At 44.3% G+C, this 22,567-nt stretch overlaps 1 long non-coding RNA gene across 1 annotated transcript in view; it reads right to left on the bottom strand.

Annotated features, from left to right (window-relative positions):
- Positions 1-6,503: 6,503 nt before the first annotated feature.
- LOC137658732 (uncharacterized) overlaps positions 6,504-22,567 on the bottom strand; it is a 32,475-nt gene continuing 16,411 nt past the window's right edge. Inside the window, exons 2-3 of the long non-coding RNA XR_011047404.1 lie at positions 11,715-11,924; positions 6,504-6,582 (exon numbers count right to left, since the gene is read on the bottom strand). This is a non-coding gene — a long non-coding RNA (uncharacterized lncRNA). The remainder of the gene's footprint in view (positions 6,583-11,714; positions 11,925-22,567) is intronic.

The raw sequence follows: 22,567 nt of genomic DNA, 5'->3' as shown, positions 1-22,567 counted from the left end.
CTCGAAGTACCTCCTCTGTTGTACATGAGGAGGTGGGAGGAGTTTGTTCCTGGCAGAGGAACGGCTGGAGGAGGCGAGTTCGGAGAGCTGGCCCTCAACCTTGTCTCTGGCACTCTTCACTCCCTGGGACCAGGGCAGAGCCGCACTGGCCTTTGGGAGCTTCTGGGTACCGAAGACCTGGTCCGGGCCCATATCCTTGCCTTCGCGGGGGGCGGTCTCGGGGTCCTTGAATCCATTGAGTTGCCTCATTAGACTCAGGACCTGCCAGAAGGCATGCTCTGACTCGTGCTGCTCTCCTCCTTGTGGACTGGCAGCAAGGTCTCCTGTCCCCAGTAGCTCTACTTGGGGAGACATGTGGACGTTCTCCTGTGGTCTCGCTAGCTCTGGTTGAATCCGGGATGAAGACTTAGGAGCAGTCTTCGAGTCCTTAGGCTCCCTCCTGGGAGAGATACAGAACTCAAGCAAAGAAGTCTGGGGGCTCCTCTCCACGTGAGACGGTTCTCTTCCTCGAGGTGGGGTTCCTCCTATTGGTGCCGTGGAAGAATGCCTTCGAGGGGGAAGGGGCCCTCCTGACGGAATTCTTGGGAGCCAGCTTAACCCTAGGAGAAGCTACCACGAAGTCCACTCCTCTCCTTCTCTTCAGCGGGGACGAGGCTGCCGTTGGTTTCAGTCCCAGATCAGCGAGGGCCGGCTTCATCGCCTGCACGACCGCTTTGATCAGGGACCCAAACCAAGGCTGACGGCTGACCGACGCAGTGTCAGCAACTCCCGCTGGAGGGAAGGGGATCGGCCGATCCTTAGGAGTGGATACCACAGGGCCTGCCTGAAAAGAAGAATGTTGCGTAGACCTCTCCGAAGATTCATCCAGCTCCTGGACCTGCGTAGCTCTGCGCTTACGGGGTGGAGATCGTGAGGACGAAGATCTGGAAGCACGCGTTCCCGAAGACTCGGAAGGTTGGGCGCGCTGCGAAACCCGGCGGGAATCGCTGGCGTGATCGCGTTGGCGCTTGCGCGATGGTAGAATCGCTGGTTCACGCGCGGGCGAACGTTGGCGTGTATGCGCGCGGGCGCGCGGAGATGAAAGCGGGGGCGTGGGCGCGGGGGCGTGGGCGCGCAGGCGAGAGGGCGCGTCGGCGCGCGGGCGAGTAGGCGAGTGGGCGCGCTGGCGAGTGGGCGCGCAGGCGAAGGTGCGCGCAGGTGAGGGTGCGCGCGGTCATAAGGGCGAGCGCTGGCGGTCGGGAGAACGATGGCGCGTAGGCTATGGCGAGCGATGGCGCGTTGGCGAGCGATGGCGCGTTGGCGAGCGATGGCGCGTAGGGCGAACAGGCGATCGACTATGCACAGGCGAGTTAGCGCGTGGGCGTGTTGGAGACCTGTGGCGATCTGGAGCATGCGCGCGTTGGCACGTTGGCGCGTTGGAGCGCGCTTGCGCGCAGGCGAGGGATCGCGCAGGCGCATAGGAGATTGCTGGCGCGCAGGAGATTGTTGGCGCGCAGTTGCGCGTTCAGAAGGTACCAGCTGGGGCGCAGGACCAGAGGGCGAGGTTGCGCGAAAAGGAGAACGCTCGTGGGTGGGCTCAGGAGACATCTCGCGGGCGCGCAGGGACTCGGGCTGCCTTAGAAGTGTGCACAGGTGAGTGCGCGCGATGGCGCGCAGGCGATAGCTGGCGCGTGGGCGAACGTCGGCGAGGAGGCGAAGGAACAATGTCCTTTCCTGCGCCCAGATCCGGAGATCGTGGGCGCGAGGGCGAACGTTGGCGCGCATCAGGAACAGGGCGTGCAGTTGTGCGCTGACGAGCAGGTGATCGTGGGCGCTCAGGAGACGGATGGCGCGCATTGCGCGCAGCAGGTGAGCGCTGGTGTGCAGGTGAGCGCTGGCCAGCAGGAGATCTACGGCGAGACTCGGCAGGAGATCGTCGGCGCGTTGAATCAGTAGAAGTCTGGTCAGCAGGAGAGCACTTGCGCGCTACTGCGCAGGAGATCGTGGGCGCGCAGGTAAAACCTGGCACTTAAGGGTCTCACCCACATTGTGGGATAAGCCCTTTTGACCCAAAGGGACTGGTGCCCGTTGGACAACGGGGTATGTTGGCGCCCACTGCGCATCAGCATCCAGGAACGGAGATGGAAGACTGGAAAGTGTGGCAGGCGTCGGAGATTGCGAACGATCTGCGGAGAGGTCAAGCGATGCAGCTGCAACGGTCTGCTCTCATCGAGGAAGATCCTCTGCGGGGGACGTCGAAGGCGAAGATCCGAAGAGGCGCCTCCTAACTCCCTTGTAAGGAGAAGGAAGGCCTCTACGGTGAAGAGGAGGGAGAACCTTACGGCGAAGACGACCTCGAGGCACAGCAACACCATCGTCTGTCCTCCGAAGAGGAGTCTCTGTCGGTGCACTCCCCCGAGGGGGAGAAACACCCGCAGGAGAGACTGTTGGACTCAGCACCTCCCTCGAAGGATGTTCGGAGTGGGGAACTGAGCCTTCAACAACATCCGCAACCGCAGCAGGGGTTTGACCCGACCCGTTGGAAGCCTCTGCCACAACAACGTCGACAATAGACAGAGGATCTGCCTTTGCTATTACCGGTGACTTTTTGACAGCTGCACCCAACTGGATCAGGTCAAACAGGGCTTCCCTGGAGGGCGATCCCTTAAGCCCCAAGGAAGCCCAAAGCTGTAATAGATCATCCTTTAGCAACATTGTCATCAACAAAATCAATGCCCTCCCCCGGAGGAGGAGGGGGAGCTGCCTCGCTATGAGAGGCAACACCCTCTCCCGAACCCCGAGGTTGGGAAATTATAGAATGGCGTATGCTACCACTCGACGGCCTCTCACGAGAGACCGATCGAGTAGGAGGTTCGAGCAGCGGAAGAAGAGTCCTTGGAACCTTCCTTCTTCAAGGCAGCACTTGAAGGAGAAAGGTCACGCTTAGACTTCTTTTTACGCCGCCGGGCAAACCTCTCCCACTGGGAGGTAGACCACTCTCTGCACTCACTACAGTTTTTATCCCTTCACACCATTGACCTCGACAATACAGACATAAGGTGTGAGGGTCCGTCTCGACCGCCGACATGAACGTTCCACAAGGGCGGTCGGGGAGTCCATGTCACTTTCGCATAATAAGAAGGAAGGATGAGGCCAACTTCAAGCACACAAGCTGAAAGAAAAAGCAAAACAAAATTTAGGCTGTTCATCGTCCGAGCCAAAAGTGAAGTGAAGCAGTTCACCGGTGTGTGAGGGGGGGGGGGGGGGTAGCTAGCTACCACTCCCCTACCCCCTTCCTAACTAGCGCAGGGGTAATTAACCCTTGTTAAAAATCTAATGGCTTCTCATTTCAGCTACGCCGAAAGTAATACCCTATGTAAAAAGCGTGATTTGTATTTCGGTTACGGAACAAATATTAAAAAAATTAAACAAGGAATTACTTGAATGGAAGAAAGGAAACAGTGAGTGAAATAATCAATCCACCGAGTGCAAAAGATAGCTCCTTAGAACATGGTGTGTAGCAGAGAACTACATACACAAAAGATTACTGTAAATAATTTCATAGGCTATAAAGGGCTCCAAATAACTTACAGATCATTTCATTATCCAATAAGTGAAAACAACTCCATAAAAGTGTTTTAAACAACAATACAGATGAAAGTGTCTAGAATTACTTTCAAGACCAAAAATAGTCATGAATAAATGAATGGTAAATGGAGTAAGACTCAAATTACTCCATAAAAATGGGATGTCGTGGACAAACAGATTGTTTTAACCAGGTGAATCAAATAAATGCCCCAAATAGCTTACTGGACCTAGAAACACCTCGAATAAAGGATTCCAGTATTAATGCATTGACTAATTAGTAAAAAAATAGCCTAAAACAAGTAGAGCCGGAATTTTTACACAAAGCATGGCTAAGGAGTTCCTCAAATAACTCCATAGAACAAGGAGTATAATTCAGACATTGCCCAATAGCCAAGCTTTGCCCAGAAAAAATTTATAATACAAAGGGAACTTTGCTAGAGATTTTTAAGCAGAAAGGGGCTCCTACAAATAAAGCACGAGTACTAAAGAAAGCCCTTTAAACTCCCAAGTGATCGAAAAATATATCCTTAAAACGGAATTGTCTGTGAACAAGGATTGCTCACAAACAACTCGATAGCGCATGGAATGTCCTAAGTAACTCAACGGAGCAAATAAAAAACATACAGGAAAGCAAAATTCACTCTACAAAGATACTTCAAAACCAAGTCATATCAACCCCTCACAAAAAGAACAAGTCAAGGAATAATTTTAAATTTCTTGAAACCAGACTGACCCTTTCAAAAATGTCAGCTAGCGTGGACCAAAATTTCCTTAAGGTAGGCATAATCCTGAAACTTAGGCCAAATATGAAGGAAGATATTATGAATAATTTTCAAATTTTTTTCACAACTATTAAGAGCCCAAAGACATGTCCTTCGGTGAGAATATCCCTTGAAACCAACATGATACATTATTTAATAACTATTATTAAGAGCTAGTTATTGGTTGCTACTGATTTTATTAAAACATTTAACTTGCCAGATATCTATAAATATTCTGAATTCTAATTATTTTCAATATTTTTTCCTACAGTTACCATTGAAGAGAAACGATTTTAACTATTCCTTTAAAATACCAACAAGAAGCCTTAATAAAAAATAAAAAAACGATATCTAAAGGGCATTAAGCCGTGGCATCACTCTTACATCTGAACATTTTCCATAAAAAAACAATAAACATATTATAAAATGAGAAATAGATTCTAAGAAAGCCTAATCTATCATGTTTCACGATTTTAGAAAAGTCTAAATTACCATGCTTCAAGACTTGATTAGGAATACATTTGCAAGCTACAAAGCCCTAACTCCTCACAAAAATAACTAGCATTTCCAACACACCAAACTTTCAACAATCGACCAATGATAAAATATTAGTCTTCAGCAAAATCCATGAAAACAAACTTCAGAAGACTTTTGTTCAAGTATCCACTAAAGATTCTCAGAGAGAATAACTTTCTGGACAGAACCATCATGAACATAAACATGATAGCTTAGAAATGTTTACTACTGTACGTTCAAACCACTCAATTAACATGATGTAAGAATAATTATAATCTAAGCAAATAATTTATATCATGTGCAATTCTCCAGATTATTCCACACGATGAACAGGCTTCACATCAAATAGAGCAGGAAAAGTGGAACTAAATTGCTGCTACTGAAACTTGGTTATTTCCCCCCCCCCCAAAAAAAATGAAGCAACTGAGCAAAATAACTTCTAAAAAACATAACAATCGTCATAGGTTTCATGCCATTAAGGTGAATAGAAGCGTTGTAATTAAAGATAACGATCAAACACCAACAAATATTTACTAAATAGGAAGGCCTAATGACAAGTAAGGATAGAAACTGAACCCTATATCCTAAGCTAAGACATAGGGCAAAACCCCGGGTTTGTTAAGTACCTATCCAATCTATTAGCCTTAGTCCAATATCGACAGGTGCCACCTAGACTCCTAGAGCACGGTATTATTACAATACCGTGAAGAATAGATATCACAACAAAAGAAGAAATATAAAAAAGATCTTCACCCAGCAGGACCTCACCTGATTTAGAAACTGGTCATCAGTTAAGTAAAGTTAAGATAAATATCTGGTCCTGTGATAAAAGGTCAGTTTACAAATATATATCATGCCCTATAATCAGATTAATGACTTGGTACGTCAATCTCGTAGAAAGAAGACAAAATTTACTAGGGATAAGACAATGTTTCTTGTGAAAAAATAACTTTCATAATAGTAGCAAAAGTTTTAGATTCTATGTTTTCTGATTCGTAATAGTACTCTAATCAAGTATTTGTGTAACTTCAAATGCTATATAGAAATTATGGTAAACATACAAGCATTGTTGTAAAATTAAATTTGAATTAATTGTCAGACAACTGAAAATGATATGAATTTTTTTCTATAGTCTTGATATAAGTAAAATTCTTAATTGACGATAATACATTAGTTACAGTGTAGCTTGATATTGAAGCTTCTAGTCAATTTAGTATGACAAGATAGCAAAAGACTGAGTTGGTGATCAAAGTTATTGAAGTGGTGATTCAGTGATATTTCGAGTTGCAAAGAAAGTAGAACTTAATTGTACACTTTGTTCTATGTTGAAATTTTCAAATAAAAACTAACTGTAACGTTTATGATAGTTAAGACATAATCAGTATTATGTAAAATTTGAACTTTATTGCAAATAAAGCAACAGCTTTTAGGCTTTCATAGTTAAAGTTTAGTTTTGCAGTCGAAATCTAACAGCCAACTTTAAAAAATGAATTACATAATATCAAGGTACCTAGAGCCTCACTTGTAAATTATTAATTTTTCCCACACCTAAGACCATGGCAAGTTTTTTTTTTTTTTTTTTTTTTTTTTTTTTTTTTTTTTTTTTTTTTTTTTATGAAGTAACAGATCCTAAATTGCACTTGCACAGTAGAACGAATGTTTTCTTGTGACTATTGGGCATCACCATTATATCTGCGTCCAGTCATTTGTTAACTTCAAGCATGCGACCAACTGTATCCTGAAAAAAAATATTCTATGAATTACTCATCTAACAATTTGGGACAAGTAAAACGATTTGATACGCGAACTGAAACATGATAAAAAGATCATATAAAAACTCTTAGATGAGACTATAAGAAAAAAGTAATTAGGCTTTTCATAACTATTCTTTCATGACAATCAATAGAAACAAGCACACATGCGTTCCATAGCTTCAGTTTACAAAATTATTTGACTATGTGATCTATATAATATATATATATATATATATATATATATATATATATATATATATATATATATATATATACACACACACACACATATATATATATATACATATATATATACATATATAAATATTTATATATATATATATATATATATATATATATATATATATATATATATATATATATATATATATATATATATATAATATATATATATAATTACTGTGCATGTGTTTTCATAGTTTCTCTAAAAATTCATCTTTCGACTAATATTTCTGATTTTCTACTATTCCTACGCAGTTTATCATTCATCACTTCAAGTAGATATTTTCAGAGATTGACATGTAATTCTAAAGTTAATATTCTAATGCTTATGAAGAGACTTTCAAAACATTCAGCAAGGAAACTCCAAGCATACATATAAAAACAGATTTGATAAATAAAATAAAGAAATTTTACCATTAAGGATGATACGATTCTAGGAAAATTCCCATTTTTATCTTTTTTTGATGATGTTTCCATTTAATTACATCGAGAATTTAAGCTTTTCTTGTCTAGGATGGAATGGGCTGAGAAAAAGGTCGTGTTGGCTTTTACCCACTAGTCTTCACTGGTATCTAGCATAGCTGGTGAGACATTCTTCCTCCTTGCTTGGAAATGTAGGACACCATGGAGCTGTTTTCACTCATGAGCACCACCGAGTGTCCTTCAAGAACAGGGTGAAATTCCTAAAGGGCTAGCCAAGCTGCATTCAACTCCAGGATGTTTATAAGCTCCTGGCAGTCTTACTTCAACCAGGCTCCCAATGTCATATGCTGCCCGGGTTGAACTACAACCACCCTCCCATTAGATGCAGTCAATAAAAGAAGGAAGTAGAGGGGGGAAGTCATGAGAGGACATCCCCTTTGAAGGTTCTCCTTATCTAATTACCAGTCCAGATACTTTCTGGAGTTAAAGCCTATGGGAACTAAAGGAAGAGGCTCGTCCTGAGACCACAATTACTTCAGGTCCCACAGCACAGACCGTACGCAAAGCCTGCCTCCACGTGCTAGGAGTTCTAACATTGATAGGTGGCTAGGAAGAACCAGGCTTTGCTGTACTGGCTGCAAGGACGGTCACAAGAAGGGGAAGGCTGCCACATGCAGACGAGATATCATGTCTGGGGAGGGAAGCACTTTTCCTAGAAATTTGTCTACCTGTCCCCTCAATAAGATAGTAATTGTGTAGGGGTGTGAACAAAATTCTCCCAGTTTATCAGAACCCCCAGGTCTTGGCAAAATGCGAGAACCCCTGTATCGAAGGACAGGAAAGCTTTCCTTCGATTCTACAGTACTTGTATCAACCATTTGTCCAGGTAGCAAAGCAGCTGCATCCCGTTGGCGAGCATCCACAATAATGTTAGTTCAAAGATCCTCATGAAAACCCATATGGTTGAGAGGCCAAAACAAAGGGTCTTAAACTTGAATGCCTTTTTGCTGATGATCACTCAAGAGGTATTTCCTAGATGACGGATGAACTGGTAAGTGAAAATAAGAATCCCCCAAGGACCAGGATAATCATGAACCCTGAAGTCTTTGAGCCTGAATGACTGTGTCTGCTGTCTCCATTCTGAACAGAGTCTGCTGTATACAGTTGTTCAGAGCTGAGAGGTCGCTGGATAGTTTCCAGCCTTCAGATGCCTACTCTACAAGAGAGAGTCAACTTTAGAAGTCGAGAGACCAATCTCTGACCTCTTTAATAGCGTCATTCTTTAGTAAGGCCTGAACCTCTTGTTGAAGGGCAAGATGTTTTGTGGATCCCCAGTGATAAGATGGAAATGACGCTGGAGGGAAATCAGAGGAGGGCTGAAGCTGATGAAAGTGAGTAAATATCCAGACTGCACAACCTGGAGAGTCCAGCTTTCCACCCCAAGAAACCACCACCTCCTCCAACTCCTTTATAGGCATACCCCCACTGGAGATAAGGCGAGGAAATACTCATCCTATCGTAGACATCTTACACTTCCTTTTCCCCAGCCTCTGCTATGTCCTTGGCCCTGACAGGTAGGGAAAGGCTGTGCAGGCTTCTTGAAGATAGATTGCTGTGGCCGCAATCTTCCTGTCTGTGAAATCTTTTTGTGCTGTGAGGACTGTTCTGCTGGCTTAGGGTGTCCTGACAAGGAAGGTAGTTGCTGATGAAAGGACCAAACTCTCTGCACAAGACAGTCCTGTGTTTCCTTTCCCTATTTCTTGGCAGTAGTTATGACATCCGCTAGTGGAAACAAGAACAGCTTATTAAGGGTGGAGTTATGTAGGTCCAGACCCTCTCTCCAAACGATGAGTTTATGTAACTTTAAGGTTGCGGCTTCTCGGCACTTTGGAAACAAATTTGCGTGCTGGTTGTCAGCCATGTGCATTAGGAACTCGACTGCTCTTGCACCTGTCACACGATGTCTTTTATATGCTGCCTCTTTGTATCAGTTAAGTCCATAGTATTGGTCAAGTAACCAACTGTACCTGACCGATGGTCGGTCCAAGAAGCCATCTGCAAGGTGCTCATGGCCGTGGTGTCCATGGTAGAAGCTTCTGCCTGTAAAAATGAGACTGGAACTGCAACAAATCTCTTGGATATGCATACTAGAGTTAGCCCAGCTACTCCAAGATCCAACGCCAGAGGAGATAGAAGGGCCTCGGCGGTTCTGTATTACTCCTCTGTTTGGGAAAGGGGACTAGAACTAATTGAGCTGATTTGCCTTATCTTAAGGATTCGTTGTCTCATGACACCTGGTCTTTCAACATATCCAGGACTTCATTTGACAAGACTGACCATCAAAGCTTCAAAATCAGTATGGCATTGGAGGGAGCGGGATAGAGAAGGTCGATACAAGTTTATTTGCCCTTAACAGGAGAAGCTAAGGTTTAGCCAAGTCTGTTAACTAAATGAATGTCCCTAAGAGGCTTGAAAAAATGTAGAATCCAGCTCTCCTTCCTCTGTAGTTGGTGTGAGGAACAGGTGATGAGTGTCTAGTGCACTTTGTTGAAAAGCAATCTTTCTGCCTGCCTCTAGAGAGACAGAAGCATGGAGAGGGAGAGTATCTAGTTTGATTGCTAGAAAAAGGCCTGCGACAGTGGCTAGGAGATAACTCAAAATCCTCAAACAATGAGTGATCCCTAGAGCATCTGGAACACAAATATGACTAAAATGTATGCTGATGATGAGGAGAGCACCTAGAAGAATTGTGATTAGTAGAGCATCAGAACTGAGCCTGTTTATAAGAAGAGTGCACATGATGGAGCACTTCCTGGAGTGATGGGGAGACAAGGTGCCATGGTGAGATCTATTAGGAAAAGATCTTTGTGAAGAAAAGCAGAAGTGCTTATGATCTTACTGAAGATCAGCTAGAACTAAGGTGGTAGGGAACTGGTTTTTAAAAGGTGCTGGAAACTATGCATTTAGTGGGAGATGAAGAAGAGTGCACATCATGTGCAGAGAGCAAAGGCTTAGTGCTAGAAGAAGCACGACTGGAAGATCTCACTGGGCGTCTAGATGAGCTGGAAGGTGAAGGTCTGGAAACGTTGGCGGAAGATTGTGAGGAACGAGACTGCCTACGAGATCCAGGTCTGTAATCCACATCTGAAAAGAAGAGATCGCGGTAGGGTTACAGTGCAATCAGGTGAGCATGCGCAGAAGAGCGAGGGTGCTCAAAAGGAGGAAAAGTGTGAACTGTTTCCCTTAGCGATGACCTCTGGGAAGAAACAAGCTGGATTGCAAGTGCATCTACTGCAATGTTCTTTGCTGGCTTGGGGTGATGACTTCAGCCTTCTCCTGAAAAACCAATCCAATGGTGATGACCTGCCCAAGGTGTCTTCGCACCATAAACTGCTACAACTCAGCCTTTGGAGGCAAACTCTGAATACCAAAGGAAGGTCACACCCCACACATAAGACGTCTGCTATTTGAAAATAAGGCTTCCCCTTAGAAAGAGGTGCTACCGTTTCACTAGGGAAAACGACAGAACCTCATTGCTTTTGGAAGAGGGCACAAGACAAAAGTCTGACAAAAGAGTCCTCTGGGTAAAAATAGCAATCTGAGCCTTCTTCAAATTCAAGGATGACCCCGAAGGCGAAGAATCCCTATTAGGTTGTTTACCATCTTTAATGGTAAAGGACAATGGTTTGCATTTGTGCAGGGATAATTGTACTTTTAAAACTTTAACTAGGAACTAAACATATAATATAAATCACGACTTGCCCACATTCAGTGTTGGGTAAAATAATGTCTGATGTGACCTAAAAATAATTTGGTAATTGATTAGCTTGTATTATTTTCCACTGAACCTGGAAAATCTAGGTCTATTGACAGAAAGTTATACTTCAGTGCTAGAAAGAAAATTGTAATATCAATGAATAACTTTTGTGCATGTTGGAAGTAAAATGCTATACTTACAAATAATCTGCATTACTAATGTTTTGCTGAAATTTTATGAATTTCAAGAAAATATATTTATCAATAATTTGACTAATGTCATACAAAAACTTTAAGAAATATGGCAATTCTAGAGCTGTAAGGCCGAGTGTTTAAAATCTATGACCCAAGAAAGTATACTATCTAACCTTACATTAGATACTGCTTTTATGATATGACTTTTTGAGAATTTACGTTTTGAGAAATATTTGTGTACTTGAAATGACCCGTTAGTATACAGACATTAAATTCATATTAATAATGACAAAATCTATGACCAACTCGCCAAAGAAATAATTTGAGAATAGTCTTACTTTCAAGAGAATCTATGATACTGCACTTTTTCAGATAGTATTATGCTCAACACTATATTGTACACTGTACATAAGTTATCCTCCAAAGATATTTATTGCCTACTCTTTATCATAACTGAGGTGTAAACTTTGGAAAAAAAGGAAATTCTGAAGATCTTAACTTATCCTTAAACTGATGTCGGTTAAATATTACAGCCTCCTTCCGTTATCAGCTTTGATTTATATATGAATAATATAATCTTGCGTCATCAGCGTTACTTTAGCTTCTATATTCTTCTCATATTAGGGGGATTGTGATGTCCACTCGATTTTTTTCTTTTATTCCTTGTCTTCGGCTTTTGGATTTCAAATGTGTAGGTCAATAAACGCACCTGAAATAAAAGTAAAATATTCTTACTCTAAATGTTCATCACCTTCAAATCATAACTTCGTCTTAAGTTGACTTTTGACAATTTTATAAACATAGTCACTTTTTAGGATTATCCATTAGAATAAATGACATATTAAACTTCATCTTTAGAGATTGCGTTAACAGACACTTTTAAACCTTAAACTTGAAAATGCTGCAAAGTTTTTAACCAAAATAAAAAAAAATCCGGAGAAAGAAGAGTTCTTCTAAAAAGTTAGTGAAAGAAAACAGAAATGCGACAGTTCAGCATGGATAATTATCCGAAACTATAGTAGCAGCTATATATAATATGTGATTGGTGCTTTCATATCAAACCTATTCTTTAAACAATGGTTTAATGAGTACTAAGGTTACTAGTATCGTCACTGCATTGGTAATATTGCATTTCGAGTATTAGCAAGGGAGTAACATTAAAATCTAACAATTATATAGGTATATAGATGATTAGGACTAATTATGTTTTTGAGTAAGATTAGAATTTGCCAATTATATAGGGAAGTAGATGATTGGGAGCAATTGTGTTTTTTTTTCTTTTTTTTTGGATAATAAATGAAAGACATTAAGATCTTTTCAAATACTATAGCTTTTTAAAAAGGTTTCAATGCATTCACTATTCTAGTAATTGGATTCAAAGCCAGCGAGTTTTATTTTTTGAAGGATTGTACTAAGCCAAATGTAGATAAATTGCTCCTCTCAGCTACTTTCTGGCCTTGCTTAGTCCTTGCTGTTGATGTGTTGTCAAATAAGCGTTTCACAGCACAGCCTAAAGTGGGGGTTAGAAGGCAATGGGTGTAAATCTTTTTTGTCTACATGGACAGAGTTTTCTTCCATTGACTAGTATTATTTATCAATGGTGGTTATATGGCACACGTTGCTAGGATCAGGGAGGCCATTTAGTCTAAAATAAAGGAAATTCCATCAGATACACTAACAAGTAAAAGTTGATAGATGGACAGAAGGTTGCAAGAAATGTTGGAAGGAAGGCAAGGTAGAAGAATAAAAATGATATTTTGATTATAAAATAAATTTTTGAATATACTTACCCGGTGAATATATAATAGCTGACGTCTCGGACGGCTCAACAGAAACACAAAAACTCGCGAGCGATCGACATGAAGGTTGCGGGTGTGCCCACCAGCGCCGACTATCGGCCAGATACCGCATATACTTGTAAACAGCTCCAGTTCTTCTCATTCCGCTGGGTCTCTATCGGGGAGGAAGGGAGGGCCTTTAATTTATATATTCACCGGGTAAGTATATTTAAAAATATATTTTATAATCAAAATATCATTTTTAAATATTAAACTTAGCCGGTGAATATATAATAGCTGATTCACACCCATGGTGGTGGGTAGAGACCAGTATTAATACAATAAAGGCGTATATGCTTAGAGTTTTTGACAGTTATATCATAACAAAACCCAAATAAATATAGGTACCAGGTAAGGAAGCTGACTCTGACGATTACTCTGCCTTATTAGTCCCCTTTCCTCACGAAGCCCAGCCATCCTCTCAGGATGCTGAAAGACTCCCAGGAGCTGTTGTATCCAGGGCGACCACCCATACAACAGGACCTCATCAAAACCCTTAATCTGGGCGCTCTCAAGAAACGACATTTGACCACCCGCCAAATCAAAAAGGATGCGAAAGGCTTCTCAGCCTTCCGTACAACCAAAAACAAGATTAAAAACATTTCAAGAGAAGATTAAAAGGATATTGGAATTAAGGGAATGTAGTGGTAGAACCCTCACCCACTACTGCACTCGCTGCAAGAATGGACCCAGTGTGTAGCAGTCCTCATAAAGAGTCTGGACGTCTTTTAAGTAAAATGAAGCGAACACCGACTTGCTCCTCCAAAAGGTCGCGTCCATAATACTTCGCAGAGATCTGTTTTGCTTAAAGGCCACGGAAGTTGCTATTGCTCTTACTTCGTGCGTCTTGACCTTAAGTAAACAACGATCTTTTTCACTTAGGTGAGAATGAGCCTCTCGGATTAAAAATCTAATAAAATACGATAAAGCATTTTTTGACATAGGCAATGAGGGCTTCTTAACTGAGCACCATAAGGCCTCAGATCCACCTCGTAAGGATCTGGTACGAGCTAAATAAAACTTAAGAGCTCTAACTGGGCACAGTACTCTTTCAAGCTCGTTGCCTACGATCTCTGATAGGCAAGGTATATCAAAAGACTTAGGCCAAGGACGAGAAGGCAGTTCATTTTTGGCCAAGAAACCAAGCTGAAGCGAACATGTGGCTTTATCTGTAGAAAAGCCGATGTTTTTACTAAAGGCATGGATGTCACTGACCCTTTTAGCCGAAGCCAAGCACACTAAGAAAAGCGTCTTGAGGGTGAGATCCTTCAGGGAGGCTGAATGTAATGGCTCAAACCTGTCGGACATTAGGAACCTTAGGACCACGTCTAGGTTCCATCCAGGAGTTGCCATACGACGCTCCTTAGAGGTCTCGAAGGACTTAAGGAGATCTTGGAGATCTTTATTATTGGACAGATCTAAGCCTCTATGTCTGAACACAGAAGCCAACATGCTCCTGTAGCCCTTCATAGTGGGAGCAGAGAGGGAGCGAACATTTCTCAGATGTAGGAGAAAGTCTGCAATTTGGGCTACAGAGGTACTGGAAGAGGAAATGGATGATGACTTGCACCAGTCTCTAAAGACTTCCCACTTCGACTGGTAGACCTTGATGGTAGAAGCTCTCCTAGCTCTCGCAATCGCTCTGGCTGCCTCCTTCGAAAAACCTCGAGCTCTTGAGAGTCTTTCGATAGTCTGAGGGCAGTCAGACGAAGCGCGGGGAGGCTTTGATGAAGACTCCTTACGTGGGGCTGCCGTAAGAGATCCATCCTTAAAGGAAGACTCCTTGGGACGTCTACCAGCCATTGAAGTACCTCTGTGAACCACTCTCTCGCGGGCCAGAGGGGAGCAACCAACGTCAACCTTGTCCCTTCGTGAGAGGCGAACTTCTGCAGTACCTTGTTGATGATCTTGAACGGCGGGAATGCGTACGCATCCAGGTGAGACCAGTCCAGTAAAAAAGCATCTATGTGGGCCGCCTCTGGATCTGGGACTGGAGAGCAATAGGTCGGGAGCCTTTTGGTCAACGAGGTGGCAAAGAGGTCTATGGTGGGTTGGCCCCAAGTCACCCAAAGACTCTTGCACACGTCCTAGTGGAGGGTCCATTCTGTGGGGATCACCTGACCTCTCCGACTGAGACAGTCCGCCAAGATGTTCAAGTCCCCCTGGATGAATCTTGTCAACAGGGAGATGCCTCGATTTTTTGACCAGATGAGGAGGTCCCTTGCGATGACGAACAGTGTGTGGGAGTGAGTGCCTCCTTGCTTGGAGATGTACGCCAAGGCTGTGGTGTTGTCCGAATTGACTTCTACCACTTTGTTTCGTAGAATGCTCTCGAAACTCGTCAAGGCCAATTGAACCGCCAACAGCTCCTTGCAGTTGATGTGCATGCTCCTCTGATCCGACGTCCAAAGACCCGAACATTCCAGACCGTCCATAGTCGCTCCCCAACCCAAATCCGACGCGTCTGAGAACAACACGTGGTTTGGGTTCTTGACCGCTAGGGACAGACCCTCTCGCAGACTTATGTTGCTGTCCCACCAGTTCAGGCACGTTTTTACTGGCTCGGAGATCGGGATTGACACAGCTTCCAAAGTCTTGCTCTTGTTCCAATGGAAGTCTAGATGGAACTAGAGAGGGCAAAGGTGAAGTCTCCCTAGTAAGATAAATTGCTCCAGGGATGACAGAGTCCCTAAGAGGCTCATCCAACTTCTCACTGAGCAACGGTCTTTTTTCAGCATGAGGCGGACTTTGAGCAGGGCTTGCTCTATCCTGGTGGCAGACGGAAAAGCCCGAAAAACTAGACTGCGAATCTCCATCCCCAAATAGAGAATCGTCTGGGAGGGATTCAGTTGAGACTTTTCTAAGTTCACCAACAGTCCCAACTCCTTTGCCAGACCCAACGTCTATTGAAGGTCCTACAGACAGCGATGACGGGACGATGCTCTGAGAAGCCAGTCGTCCAGGTACAGGGAGGCTCGAATTCCCGATAAATGAAGGAATTTTGCCACATTCCTCATGAGCCTCGTAAACACGAGAGGAGCAGGGCTGAGGCCGAAGCACAGTGCTCGGAACTGGTACACCACATTCCTGTAAACAAACCTCAGATACGGTTGAGAATCTGGGTGTATAGGAATGTGGAAGTACGCATCCTGCAGGTCGAGAGAGACCATCCAGTCTCCCTCTCTGACCGCTGCTAGGACGGACTTCGTGGTCTCCATCGTAAATTTTGTTTTTACAACAAAAACGTTGAGCGCACTGACGTCCAGCACTGGCCTCCAACCTCCCGTATGCTTTGGGACTAGGAAGAGACGGTTGTAAAATCCCGGTGATTGAAGGTCCGAGACTTTAACCACCGCTCCCTTCTCTAGCAACAGAGAAACCTGCTGATGTAGAGCTTGTCTCTTTGACTCCTCTCGATACCTGGGAGAGAGGTCTAGAGGAACTGTTACTAGAGGAGGTCTGCGTACAAAAGGTATTTTGTACCCCTCCTTGAGCAACAACACAGACTCTTGGTCTGCACCCCTCTTCTCCCAGGCCTGCCAGAAGCTGTTCAGTCTGGCCCCTACCGCTGTCTGAGGACGTGGGCAGTCAGACTCTGCCACGGGAGGACTTGGATCCTCTCCTCTTGCCTCTTTTACCATCGGCACGAGCGCCTCCCCTGCTGGGGGCTCTGCCACGAAAGGGCGGGATAAACCTAGTCGCTGGGGTATCGATCTTGGGTCTTACGACATAAGACGATGAAGGAGCACCCTTGCGAGCAGAAGTCGCCATCAGGTCGTGTGTATCCTTCTGCACCAGCGAAGCCGCAATGTCCTTGATCAACTGTTGAGGAAACAAGGCAGATGATAAGGGGGCAAAGAGAAGCTCCGACCTTTGACAGGGAGTCACTCCTGCCGAAAGGAACGAGCAAAGAGTCTCCCTCTTCTTCAGGACTCCAGCCGTAAAGGTAGCGGCGAGCTCATTGGAGCCATCACGGATGGCTTTGTCCATGCAAGACATAATAAGCACGGAAACATCCTGGTCAGCCGACGAGATCTTCCTGCTTAATGCTCCTAGAGACCAATCTAAGAAGTTAAAAACTTCGAAGGCCCTGTAAACCCCTTTAAGGAGATGGTCAAGGTCCGAGGAGGACCAACAAACTTTAGAGCGTCTCATGGCCAGGCGACGGGGAGAGTCTACGAGGCTTGAGAAGTCTCCCTGGGCAGAGGCAGGGACTCCCAAGCCGAGAACTTCTCCCGTGTCATACCAGACGCTTGCTCTAGAAGCTAGTTTAAAAGGAGGGAAAGCAAAGGCCGTCTTCCCCAAACTCCTCCTGGTAATCAACCAGTCGCCTAGCAAACGTAAAGCCCTCTTAGAAGAGCGAGAGAGCACTAGCTTAGTAAAAGAAGGCTTCGAAGCAGCTAGGCCTAGCGCAAACTCTGACGGAGGCGAACGAGGAGCAGAAGTTACAAAATGGTCTGGGAAAAGATCCTTAAAAATCATCATGATTTTCTTAAAGTCCATAGAGGGTTGAGCAGCTTTAGGCTCTTCTCCGTCTGATAAAACGCCCAAAGGAATATCAGTAGGCGGAGGATCAGCAACATCCTCATCTGAAGGAACCTCGTCCGGCAATTGTCGAGTCTCATGAAAGGGAGAGACCTGCCGCGGTGGCAATGCTTGACAGGCAAAGTCCACAAGCAAAGGAGCAGCAGTAGCAGTCGAGGAAGCGACGTCATGCCGCTGCTGAAAGGACTGACCAGCAACAACAACAGGAATTGATGGACGCTCGACGTCACGTCGAGACTGCCTTGACTGCCTAGACTGAGCAGTCAAAACAACCCTTGACTGCGGTGCTTGACGCTCAACGTCAAATCGAGGCAACTGAGCTGGTTGGCGAACGTCCTGAACGTCAACACGAGACTGCGGCAGCGGCTGAACGTCAACACGAGGCTGCGGCAGCGGCTGAAAGTCAACACGGAACTGCAGCGAGTGAGGATCCAAGTCACGTGACTGACGTGACAAACTACTGACATCATGTTTCATAACGTCAAAAGGACGAGTAAAAGCTCGTTTGGGCGGCTGACGGCCAGAGTCTCGATCAGCGTAACAGCGAGGATCATCGTGAACCTGCTCAACGGTATACTCCTCCATAAGGGAGGCAAGCTTAGTCTGCATATCCTGCAGGACAACCCATTTAGGATCAACGGGAGTCGGGACGGGCCGAGACGATGGTAACGTCTGTGTCGGCAAAACATTGCCTTTACTGAGACTCTCGGAGCCCGTGTTACGCTTACGTTTAATGGGCGAACAGTCATCTGACGACTGCAAAGGGTCAGAGCTGTCCCAATGGCTACAGCCAGGACGCTGGACCTGTCCTGAAGGGACTGACTTCCGCTTCAAGGGTCTAGAAACCTTGCACCAAGGTTTCTTTTGCGAGAAGCCTTCGGATGACGAGGAGAAAACAGCCTCGCTCGTCTTATGGTAGGGGCGATCTTGACGAGACACGCCCGATACCAAAGAGGGAACGTCTGTACGTTGGTTAAAGCCTCTCGTCCCCTTAAGTCCTACGACATTACTTCTCCCTGGTGCAGGGGAGCCTGAAAGAGGTCTCGGACTAGGGGAACGACAAGCACGAACAGACGAACCCTCGGTCGCAACACTAAAAACACTTTGCGCACTTATCACTTTATCACCACGATTTTCTGATTTGGCACTCTGACACTTCAATAAATTCACATCCGACATGAGTTGATTACGGTCCGATGCTAAGGACTCAACTCTCTCGCCCAAAGCTTGAATGGCAAGCATCATATCCCGCATGGACGGTTCATGAGTGCTAGTAGAGGGTTCAGGAACAACTACTACAGGGGAAGGATTAGGTTCAGGGGCATGGGAGGAGGAAAATTCCAACGACCTAGAGGAGCTTCTCCTCACCCTATCTCTCTCCAGCTTACGAGAATATTTATCAAATTCAAGCCAGTCGAATTCCGACAAGACCACGCACTCATCACACCGATCTCCTAATTGGCAGGTTTTACCCCGGCAATTAGAACACACGGTATGTGGGTCGAGAGAGGCCTTGGGAAGACGCTTGTTACAATCCCTAGCATTACATTTGCGAAATTTAGGTCCAGGGATAGGAGAAGGGTCAGCCATATTGAACAGTCAAAGAAAATCCAAAACAAATCCAAAGTCATCAACAATAAACACTAGCCAAAAAAGGGTTCAAGAGTTTTAATTGAAGAGAAAAACACCTGTCACAGCGAAAGCTCAAAACAACCAAAAAGAAGTACTTCACCAAAAATGACGAAAACTCCAGGTCAACAGCGAGCGGAATCAACTTGTCTACAAGACCGACAGAGAAGAACTGGAGCTGTTTACAAGTATATGCGGTATCTGGCCGATAGTCGGCGCTGGTGGGCACACCCGCAACCTTCATGGCGATCGCTCGCGAGTTTTTGTGTTTCTGTCGAGCCGTCCGAGACATCAGCTATTATATATTCACCGGCTAAGTTTAATATTTAAAAAGAGACGTATGTATGGGCCATACGGAAACTGTGAAAACATTTATTTCAAACATTTAGTGCACTGCATGTGGTGGACTGACGGCAGTGTCCCTCAAAGGACAGAAACAGAATAATGGAACAAACATTTCATTCAAAACAAAATGCAACAACAATATAACAGTGATCCAAAAATAGGTTGCATAATCCATTCACTTTATGAATGGAAAGGGAGACATTGAAATAAAGTGGACATATTCAATCTCGGTAACTATCTTTGCATTATAATGCTGCTTTTTGTTTTTCTCAAGGTACCAGACATGAAGTTAGTAAAGATTGTAAACTTTTTCTATATAGAGAGAAAAGAATAGCATTTAAAGGCTAAAAACAGACAATTGTAATTTTACACCATTCATGAGTTTGGTGTACTGAGACCAGCTTGCTTTGAAAGAGTAATTTATTTGCGTATAATAATAATAATAATAATAATAATAATAATAATAATAATAATAATATCAATGATGTTAAATACCCTGCAGGTGAGGGGTCATAGCAACATTACTGATCCTGGTGAATCTGTGAGGGAGGATGTATAAGCAGCTCGGAACAGGAGAAAGCAGTTCTCTCCATATCTCTGTAAGTAGGAATAGTGTGTCTAGGTACTATTCTATTTACTGCCACTGTGGAGCTATTAGGGTTATTGACCGATCTGTCGATACCCTTCAAGAATGAGTATACTCATCAGAAAGAAGGGGAAGAAATGCATGGGCATTTATAGGATGTTGGGGGCTTCTAAAGAGGTGCTTGCTTACTCCGTACTGGTTAACAGTATTCCAGAAGCTTGCGGGCATGAGGCATTCTGGACGGACCCCTGTCCGCAATTCCAGACTTCGATGGCTAACTGAGGGAGAGAGAGTCCTAAAAGTCCACTATTTGAGTCTACCTGGTCAGAATGACTGTTATGAAGTTTCCTTGCCTGCACTGAATCAGGTTGCAGAGGACAACTGAGTTGCCTCACACCAAACTCCATCTCCTAACAATTAGACGGGCAGTAGTCATGCAAAGAATAGCTTTATCTTGGTGTTTGTGCTATGTTAAAAATATCTTTGTCACAACAGGTGAGCCCCCTCTTTCTTTCAATGCATCCTCATCTCGCTAGTATTCAGTGAATGGGTGCACAACACTTCGCAAGACTAGTATTTGTACTTCCACAAGCCAAATCGGCATTGACCAATCCATTCTTATTCGTTATCCTCACTCAGGAGGTTTTCGAGTAGCCTAATGTGCTCCTACAGGAGGAGGCATTCACTTGTAAAGAGGCATGTAAGGTTGCGGGAAACAGTTTGTACCAGCAACCCTTTCAGGAGAAAACTAAAACTTATCATCCCTTCCCAATCATCAGAAACTGGGACAGACTCTGGGTTACCTGATCAGCCAACTACCCAGAAGGGTAGCTAGCGCAGTCCTAGGATTGTTGACCAACCCCGGAGGGTTGGAAGCACCAACTAAGAGGAGGAACAAGGATCATTCGACTCTCAAAGGAAAGATCAACTTTCAACAGAGTGCCCAAGGGGCCCGTGGTGTTACTTAGCAGATACAAATTTTAAACCAATCACTGTTGAGTCATGTGATTGGCTGCAAGCAATTGTTTCTGTAAAGGAGTGGCGTAACTCATCCTCCATGTGTCTTCACCCCAATGGGAGTTAGCTGTGTATGTTTGTTTATGAATCAGTAAACACCAATGAAGCCAGTACTCTTTTGTTGATAATCGAATTACCCGGAAACCGCCAAGTTAATTACTTTTAATCAAACGATCGGTTGGCAGCAATCGATTGCATGAAACTACATGCCAACTACAAAATTTGGACGTATCTTCATTCATATTTGTCAGAAAGGTAGTTGTGTGCATAGTTCAGCTACGGACCAATAACAGACGGAAAATTTCCTCTATAGAAGGTGAATTTTCTTTGATCTCATGAGAGGACTCGCCTGTGATGGGTATCCCTGGGCACAACGAGGATCCAGTTGCAGCCGAAATGGTTCGTTACCCAGAAACTCGATTGGAGGACATTGATAAATGTTTGCAAATGAAGCTGCCTTCTCCTCATGACATGTATCCCTTAGAAAAGGCAAATACGTTTCGTATTTCAGACATATCAGAACAAGGTTCAAATTGGTTTTGTATGGTAGTAAGTAGACCTTGCTATTCACAATGGGTATGGATTCCCCCGTGAGGGTAATGCCTGCAGCTGGCAAAGCAAAACCCCTTTATCGCTAGTAGTACTTAGCTTACTTGCCCGCATGTGTGTCAAATTGTTACTTCTCTGACTCATGGTAAGTGCTTGTACACGAGCCTATGCATCGTGAACACGTTTCAGTGTGTGAGCACCCTTGAGCTAGCTTGTGTAGTCACTTGCAGGAATAATGTGTGCGATGAAGCACAACATCATTGCTCAAGAGCAATTCATCATTGACCAGCCATAGCATTGTGATCATGTTTGTGAGTGTGCATGCACCCGCATGCAACTAGCGTAGCAACCAGACCTTCGTTGGTAGTAGGTGCTCACCTGCCTTCCTTGTGGGTGGGAAAAGTGCACATGTAAGCTATTACTTGTTTGCTGTCATTTGTATACATTAGCACTAGGTAATTCCTTCCTGTCAGGAATAATCTCGAGGGAATAACTTCGAAGGATTATGTCTCACGAGGTTGTTGTGCTCTGAAGGCATGATGGGGTGAGGTGAAGATTGTAAGAGGTCGACACATGTGAGCGCTCCAATGAGCTCTCTATCCCATAGGAAGGCTGAGTTAATAAACCCAAAGGTCTATGTTTCACGAGAAAAGTTGTCTTACGAGACTCGTTCTCTTCCGAGACTCGGGCCCTGGGAATCAATGGTGGGATGTGGCGGCTGAAACTGGTCAGCTGGCATTCACAACTGTGGCAATAACTTGGCAGGATTATGTCTATCGATATGGCAGCTGCGCACCATTGGTTGGCATCTCCCATTTGTGGCAACAACCAAGAAGGGTTCTG

This window comes from Palaemon carinicauda, chromosome 1 (genome assembly GCF_036898095.1).
Source record: "Palaemon carinicauda isolate YSFRI2023 chromosome 1, ASM3689809v2, whole genome shotgun sequence".
NCBI lineage: Eukaryota > Metazoa > Arthropoda > Malacostraca > Decapoda > Palaemonidae > Palaemon > Palaemon carinicauda.
This window is presented reverse-complemented; position numbering and strand designations above follow the sequence as displayed.